Genomic DNA, 9,093 nt, shown 5'->3' with positions numbered 1-9,093 from the left:
TCAATTCTCTCTGATTCTTTCTAGTCATGGTTAGTGTCATACTGTTTTCTGACTTCCTCCGTTAGGTTAGAGTTTGTTCTGATTGGTGCTCTTGAGTAGAGATTGTAGTCTCTTTCTTTGGGCTTCTGCCTTCGAAGATTGTCTGGTTTTTTAATTTGTTTTCTTCAGTAGTTGATTAATCTATTTTTGTCACGTTATCCTGGCTGGTGTCATATTGTTTTTCCAGAATGGTTTCTGATTTTTTCAGTCCGTTTTGGTTTGTTTTCTTGAATGAAGTCGTGGCTCCTTTCGGGGTAAATGTTTTTGGATTTTGTCTTGTTTTCTTCAGTAGTTGATTAGGGCTAGACAAATATCTTTTGTCTAAGATGGTGCCAAATAGGTCATGGCAGATTATCAATGCCAGGCGATTATTGGTTATCATTCAATCCTGCTGTCTTTTATGGCCTGTGTGAATAATTCACAAAGGAGGAACCAACTACTGGGAACAAAAATGTCTTAAGTTGAGAAAACCCTTAAACAGAAAGAAATCCCTGTGGATCCAGCCATGGGTTGCACCAAGAGGTCAGGAAGGGTTGTCTCTCCTGCAGCCTGTCTTTCACTTTGCCAAAATGTGTGCAGAAGAACACCTTAGCCTGAATAGATTTGTTGTGATGTATCCCAGGCAAGGCACTGGTTTTCATCAACTATGACACACTACACAGGATGAAATGATCAGTTGTCTTTGATCAAAACAACACACATATTTCAGATCCTGCTGTTTTCCTGCTGATATCACACAGTCTGAACCCAGCATGAGATAGCTGATAGCTTACACCGATGTTAGTACGCTAACAGTAGTTAGCAAAGTAACAGCTCAGTGACTAAGCACAGCCACGACTTAGGCAAAGCTTTGAACCAAATGCTAACATTCTTATAATGACACTGGTAACATGGTGATGTATTGTGTAGCAGACATACACTGAAGCAGCTCTGACCTGTCAGAACATGGGCGCAAAACCTCCATCCAGGTGTCCTGTGGTGTTAGCAATCCATTTAACATCTAAAGCTAATGGGGAGGCAGGTGTTCGGTTTGCAGTATTTTCAGATGTTGATCAGATGATGTTGTGAGATGAACAGTTTGGGGTTTCATTCTCTGGGAACCAAAGAGGCCATTCTCATAATTATGCATGACTATAACTGTAAACACAATTGAAACTTGTGAAGTATATAAAAATGAACCCCTCATACACTCATTAACAGGAAAATTAGCTACAGAGACCAACGCTGTATTATTATTTTTAGTTTTTAGTTTTTTACCAGGCTGTAAACATGTTTACTTCAACTGGAAAGTTGGCCATTTTCAAATAGGGCTCTATGGGGACTGACTTGCTTTGTGATCCAGCCTCAAGTGGTCATTTGAGGAATTGTAGTTTTTGGCTCTTTGCTTAATTTTTTAGCCTCAGAGGTTGCTGCTTGATTCTGGCAGCGTCAGTTCCTTTCCTAAGATGGCCATCAGCCTCTGGGGACTTTCCCTTCTTTCTCAGGTTGCAGGTTTACAGCAGGCTTTGGAGCCATTTTTACAAAACATTATCACAGAAAGTCATATGAGGTTATGACAACTTTTCTTTTCTCCCTTCCCCTTGTGGCATATTACATTTCAAGCCATCCCATTTGTGTTTTTGTGCACAAGTGTGTGTGTGTGTGTGTACGGTACTGTAATGGTTTCTTGGAGTAAGATGAATCCTTATTTCACATTCTTAATGCTGGGAAAGCGTATCATGAGATCCATATTGTTGCTCTGACTATCGCCCCTTCAGTCTGACAGAAAAGCAGTCTGCTACGCTCTCTAAACAAGACCAGGTTTTCCAGGACTTCAGGACTGGTTTGATGGCGCACGAGAAACATGTGTGAATCCAGCAGAGCTTTGAGGTTGTGACGTTGCACACATGGGTTTGGCATCTGTTAAACAGCGAGGACAACCACAGGGTTCTCAGCCATCACATAAAGCAGAGACGGGCTGAGTGAAAGCCATCTGAAAAACATCATCACATCATCATCATGTACGGTCATGTCAACAGTGAAGAATTAAGAGACATTTTGGGATATTAAAGCCTCCAATGAAGATTTCCATTTGACACATCTGTGATTTTTTTTTAAAGTTCCAACTGACTGTTCACCACTGTTCACTTTTCTGTTTGGGGTTTACACATTCAAAGACATTTATAGTCAAAGTCCCCTCTAGTGGCCCCTGCAGGCTGCCATTTTATTACATCCTGCAATCTGTGTTAGGTGTATGAACGGATGCAGAGAACAATGAATTTTCTATTTTTAGAGCCCTTCTAGCAGTGGGTTAAATCTATGTTTTTCCTGAGGGTGGCCCTGAAGGAAACACCACTGGGTCATAAGAGGTTCGTCAACTGTACAGCATGAATGTGTTCAACGTGATTCTTGGCAACCTACCAACACTGTTATGGGATTGTACGGCTCTAATGGTTCCTTAACTGACTTGAGGAAAGCATGTGGGGTGTCCAAAACAGAAGGGTTTAATTCTCTGAGGAGCATATACATATAGCCAATGAATGTCATGGCAGTCAGCACTTTATATTGAAGTGTTTCCTGCTCACATGACTGTTAGTCATCAAGATGTCTTGCTGTGCCACAGTGACAGTTACGATAGTGGACCAACCAGCACTGAGACCCCATAGCAGGCAGAGGAAAAAAACTTGGCAGTTGTTGTAGTCTCAGAACTGCACATCCATTATCTATACACCGCTTAATCCTCACTAGGGTCACGGGGGGCTGGAGTCTATCCCAGCCAACTCAGGGTGAAGGCAGGAGACACCCTGGACAGGTCACCAGTCTATCACAGGGCTACGCTTAAAGACAGACAACCAAGTTCAATTCAATTCAATTTTATTTGTATAGCGCATATTTACAACAAGTCATCTCATAGCGCTTAACAAAGACAGAAACACCCAACAATCCAAAACATTTGGATTCCCTGTAAGCTTCAGCAGTCTGCAAGCAGTCCGCAACAGTGGGAAGGAACTGAAAACCTCCGCGGGGGGAAAAAAAAAACCTCCGACAGAACCAGGCTCAGGGAGGGACGGCCATCTGCCTCGACCAGTTGGGTGTGGGATGAATTATACAATTTAGCACACTCACATTCACACCTACGGACAATTTGGAATCACCAGTTAACCTCAACATGTTTTTGGACCTTGTGGGAGGAAGCCGGAGAACCCGGAGAGAACCCACACTGCACAGGAAGAACATGCAAACTCCATGCAGAAAGATCCCAGGCGTCCTAACCGGGATGCAAACTGGGGATTTTCTAGCTGTGAGGCGATGGTGCAAACCACTGAACTCTACACAGACATTTTAATTTTATCATCTGCAGCCATTACTAATCATGCTTTTCTGAACAATGTCGTTTTCATTCGAGAAAAGACATTTATTTTAACATGGAAATTCAAGCTTGATATTTAGGAAGATGTAAACAAAATATCCAAACTCAATTGGTCCATTTACTGGGTTTCAGAACTTTCAGTTGCATCTCAGGCTCCTCATTCAGTGAGTGTAGCTGGTTTAGATGGTATCAGCTGCATGATCAGGGTACTTTAAGCCAATGGCTGCAGGGAGAGGATGAAAAGTAGTTTACCCCAAGATAACACCAGGATGGATAGTGCTAAGTCAACAAGGACCGTGAAGGACATCCCACTGAGCCTCTGGACTGTAAACCAGAGCAAAATCACTCACAGCATCAACTGGGAAGAGGTCAAAGCCATCAACCAGAAGTCAGAAGTTGAACACAGACAGGATGTGATCTCTACCCCCTTATATGACAACCATGAGAAGTCCCACACTTCATTGTAGAATAAATATTGTGGGACACAGTTAAAATCTCTGAAACTTAGTAAGTAAAACTTTAAGGGTTCTGTACGTGAACTATTTTATTCATGTAACCAAAACAGAGTTCATCAGAGTAACACTGAATAAAACGACTGTATCCTATAACTGCTGCTGTCTCATTATCCACACTCTTCATTGTCACCTAAAATGTTTTTCCATCTCCAGCGTATCTCACTCACAGTATCATACCAATATCAGAAATATCAAAAGCGACATCTGAAATTTTTCTCAAACGCTATTATCAACTCTTGCAGTGGGCGCGAGAATCCAGAGAAAACTCTTCCTGGATGATTTAAACAAAAGCTTTACAGTTTAAACGTCTGTTTCGAGCAATTTGCCTGGAATGCAAATGGCCCTCTTTGCCCGTTCTGCTCACCACTTTTGTTCCAAGCCTTGCATGGCATCCACTGATATTTCATGTCTTTGTTGAACATACTGATGTCTGCGAGGCTTCAGAGCAATAAGCGAGCTGGGATTGCGTGGGTCAGTCTCATTGCTGCATGCTAAATGAATGTGCATTCTTGGCCATTTAACTGTGCCGCTCTGCCCCTTGTCAACTCTGTGACTAGTATAAGCCTCAGTAATGAGGTCAAACTAACAGTGTACTCTGGCAGCTCCAGATACACTAACAAGACCTCTTTTATTCTCTTTGTTCCCTATATCTGTGGACAGGCTGGACTGGATTCTGATGTTGTTTCCTTTATACCCGTGTTTGTTTCTGCAGAGTTGATATTTCAGATGCTTTTATTGCCTCATAACGATTATGGATTGTGAGCAGCAGCTTTTGTTTTTGTTGCTGAGAAAGATGCAGGCAAGTGGAGGCAAGTGCTCGTAATGGCCATCTGAGAGAAAGCGGCCAGAGAAAAGGTTGTGAAAAAACCCCTCTTCATCATCCATACGCCTAATGATGGGCTCTAACAGCATCAGAGCAGGAAACGACCTGCGAGAAAAAAAGCCTGCCGAAAATTGCACACTTGTCAACAATGTGCCGTATAAAAATCCTCACCCACTGCAATCTATATCTTGTGTTTTAATTACAGTGGATGCCCAAGATGGCTAAATGAGATGTTATTCAAGGCCAACAAGGTACTCTAATGAGTGTAATTTTGGATGTCAGAAAAGCTTTGATTGTACAGTGCTTTGCCTGGATTTAAACTTTGTCCTCCGGCTGAATTTCTTTCTGTTTCAGTATAAGAGGAAAGCTCCGTTTTCAGAGTTTGGTTTCCCACAGCAATCGTATACCATCTCCCACCCGGGGCTTGTACACCCCTGAGAGAAGCCTTTGGATGTATGCAGTGTTGTGTGACGCTGAATAAACACACTCAGCCAGGTGAACTTTGCCTCCTTTTTTGATTTATGCCATGAAAATGAGAAGTTTCAAGGTGCTACAGTTAAACAGTTTAACGTGTTTAAAACTATAGAAACGTGTGCTGAAGGTGACGCATCCTCAACTCAGACTGGACCACCTTGCACTTAGAAAAGGCCCCATATTGTTCATGTAGTTTGTATTTTTTTAAATAGTTGAAATGTTATGTTAATTCAGCATTATTTTATTTCTTACATTTTTTGCTTTGCAGCTCAGTAATCCAATTTTTTGTAGTCATGAGTCCAAATCCACCAAAATCCATCCATCCATTATCTATACACAGCTTAACCCTCACTAGGGTCGCAGGGGGCTGGAGTCTATCCCAGCTGACTCAGGGTGAAGACAGACAACCAAGCACACTCACATTCACACCCAACTACAATTTAGAATCACCAATTAACCTCAACATGTTTTTGGACTGTGGGAGGAAGCCAGAGAACCCAGAGAGAACCCACGCTGCACGGGGAGAACTTGCAAACTCCACGCAGAAAGATCCCGGTGTCCTCACCAGGATGTGAACCTGTGACCTTCTCGCTGCAGCCCCTAATGAGACCACGTTTTACATAATAAACACTGTATTCAGAAAGTCTTGAAACTAGTGATTGAGACCATAAAGGCTTCAGGGAAAATGCTTGCTGAGGTAACAGATTAAGTCAGACCTGCCAGGATGGTGTATTATGCATAGACTATATAAAAAGATGGACAAACCGTCCATGACATCACCCATTGGTTTTCTGAAGGGATTTTTAAATTCAGTGTGGCTGTTGCCATCTTAGCAGTAGCTGAATTCTTCTAATTCCCATCCTGTCCAGATATGCATAGTGAAAGAGTTGGAGTGTGAATGGTACTGAGACGGGTCGCACAAACATCTCTGGGCCGTGGACGATCCTGTGACAGCCCCCACCTGTCACTCAAAGTTGCCTCATCCTTCATTCTGCATAATTTTAAGACTTAATGCATTTTAGACAGGTGAGTTATACAAAAATTAATTTGTCATAAAATGACTTATAGAGGCTGGGATAGGCTCCAGCCCCCCCACGACCCTAATGAGGATTAAGCGGTGTATAGATAATGGATGGATGGATGACTTAAATAAACCAAACCATTCTTGGCACCAGGCTGTAAACATGTTTATATCTGTTGTAAAGTCGGGGGGTCTTAACATGCGGCTCTGTGGAGAAGGACTCACTTTTGTAGCCAACCTCAAGTGGTTATTCAAGGAACTGCAGTTGTGGCACTTGAGCACTGGATTCATTTTTTAGCCTCTGAATTTACTACGTTGTATCATATAGCAAAATGTAGCTGATGTTATTACTTAACTTTAGTGTACTACTGTCCTGCAGGTTTTAGACATTTCTGTACTGCAACAACACCTGACTCAAATTGATGGATCTCCAACAGCTTGTTGTCAAGTTCTACACAAGTCTGTTAAGGACAGTAGCTCACGAGGACCGGAGTTGGGGATCCCTGTTCTAGAGCACATTTTTGTCATTATCGTCATTTTAATTTACTGTCATTCTCCTTTTACACTCTCTTTTACTCTGTTTTTTCTCCTTTTTTTTGTCCTCCTTGTTTCTCTGCGCTGAACCAAGTCTTTTCNGCTGCACGGGGAGAACATGCAAACTCCACGCAGAAAGATCCCGGGTGTCCTCACCAGGATATGAACCAGCGACACTTCCAGCTGCAGCCCCCAATGAGATCACGTTTTACATAATAAACACTGTACTGTATTCAAAAAGTCTGGAAACTAGTGATTGAGACCATAAAGTCTTCAGGGAAAATGTTTGCTGAGGTAACAGATTAAGTCAGACCTGCCAGGATGGTGTATTATGCATAGACTACATAAAAAGATGGACGAAGCCTCCATGACGTCACCCGTTGGTTTTCTGAACAGGGTTTTTTAAATTCAGTGTGGTGCCTCCAGCTGTTACCATCTTAGAAGTACCTGAATTCTCCTAATTCCCATCCTGTCCAGAAATGCATAGTGAAAGAGTTGGAGCCTGAATGGTACTGAGACGGGTCGCACAAACATCTCTGGGCCGTGGACTGTCCTGTGACAGCCCCCACCTGTCACTCAAAGTCGCCTCATCCTTCATTCTGCATAATTTTAAGACTTAATGCGATTTGAACAGGTGAGTTATGCAAAAATTCATTTGTCATAAAATGACTTACAGAGACCAAACCATTCTTGGCACCAGGCTGTAAACATGTTTATATCTGTTGTAATGTCGGGGGTCTTAACATGGGGCTCTGTGGAGAAGGACTCACTTTTGTAGTCAACCTCAGGTGGTTATTCAAGGAACTGCAGTTGTGGCACTTGAGCACTGGATTCATTATTTACCCTCTGAAGTTACTGCGTTGTATTATATAGCAAAATGTAGCTTATGTTATTATTTAACTTTAGTGTATATTCATTCTACAGCAGGGATCCCCAACTACTGTTCTCATGAGCTAATGTCCTGCAGGTTTTAGATGTTTTTGCGCTGTAAAAAACACCTGACTCAAATGAATGGATCTCCAACAGCTTGTTGTCAAGTTCTACACAAGTCTGTTAAGGACAGTAGCTCACGAGGACCGGAGTTGGAGATCCCTGTTCTAGAGCATATTTTTCTCATTATTGCTATTTCAATTTACTGTCATTCTCCTTTTACACTCTCTTTTACTCTGTTTTTTCTCCTTTTTTTTGTCCTCCTTGTTTCTCTGCGCTGAACCAAGTCTTTTCTAAATTCTCCATTTGATCAATAAAGTAATTCTGATTCTCCATTTGGACCGATGGCTTGATATCTGTGAACAATACGTCAACATTCACCAAAGTGGAACTCAGCTTAAAAAGTCCAGATGTACTTTAAATACATGAGAACATCTACTTATTGCAGCACTTCCATCAGAGTGAAATGACTTTGTGTGCTGTTTTAAATGCACAACGTGACCTGGGACTGGCAGAAATTCCAAAAACATTATTTCTGAGGACATGACCTTCTCCTTAGTGTTGATTACAGCCCTGCCATTGTGTTCTCTAGATTATCCAGAGTAACAGGGGCACTGTTTGTGAAATACCTGTAGAAATGTTCCATTTTAAAACCTATGCAAATACACTAAAACTATCCGTGTGGTCTTATGTTGCTAAATGTATGACACAACTTTGTTTTTTGGTAATTTAGTGTAACTAACCTACTGGATGTTGCAGGACTAGTGCAGTTTCTCCCTGTTTCTTTTTCAGCTGACAGTATTTCAGCCGGAGCAATACTTAACATTTATGGGAATATGGTGGTTACAGTTTTGTACGAGTGCTTCTGGTATAAATTTTGTTGATGGATCAGTTCCTTAAATGCACATGAATGTTACTGTGCTGCTGCGGCAAATCTCTGCGTTACAGTGACCACTGGAAGGAGAGGGCTGGTGGTGACCTATTGCAGAATGGAAGCGATCCCGGCTGGCACAATTTAATTCCTGACTGACCCCATAAATTTCTTCCACGTATTAAATCCTTGCAAATTCCAAGTGCATGCTTTCAGTGGCCTGGGGTAACAGCCCTGGCTGGACGTGGTGACACACAGTAAAGAAAAAAAAATGTTAAAGTTAAAGTTAACTTGTTATTCAAGCCCAGCAAGTTGGATTGTTTAACTTGTTATTTATGATAATTCAGCTGTGATGTTTGCCAATATATTTGCATTAAAGCAGTTTTAAGTCAATACTAGATTCAAACCTTTTTCTTGTTTTTTTTAAACTCCCTCTCAAGTCAGTGATTAAATGATTGAACCCATAAAATTCATCTCAGTGTCAGAGCATGATATTTAGAGGTTGTTTTTTTCATGAAATCCATTGGTTCCTGCTAT

This window comes from Stegastes partitus, unplaced genomic scaffold (assembly GCF_000690725.1).
Source record: "Stegastes partitus isolate 25-593 unplaced genomic scaffold, Stegastes_partitus-1.0.2 Scaffold1571, whole genome shotgun sequence".
Lineage (NCBI taxonomy): Eukaryota > Metazoa > Chordata > Actinopteri > Pomacentridae > Stegastes > Stegastes partitus.
Note: the sequence above shows the minus strand (reverse complement) of the source record.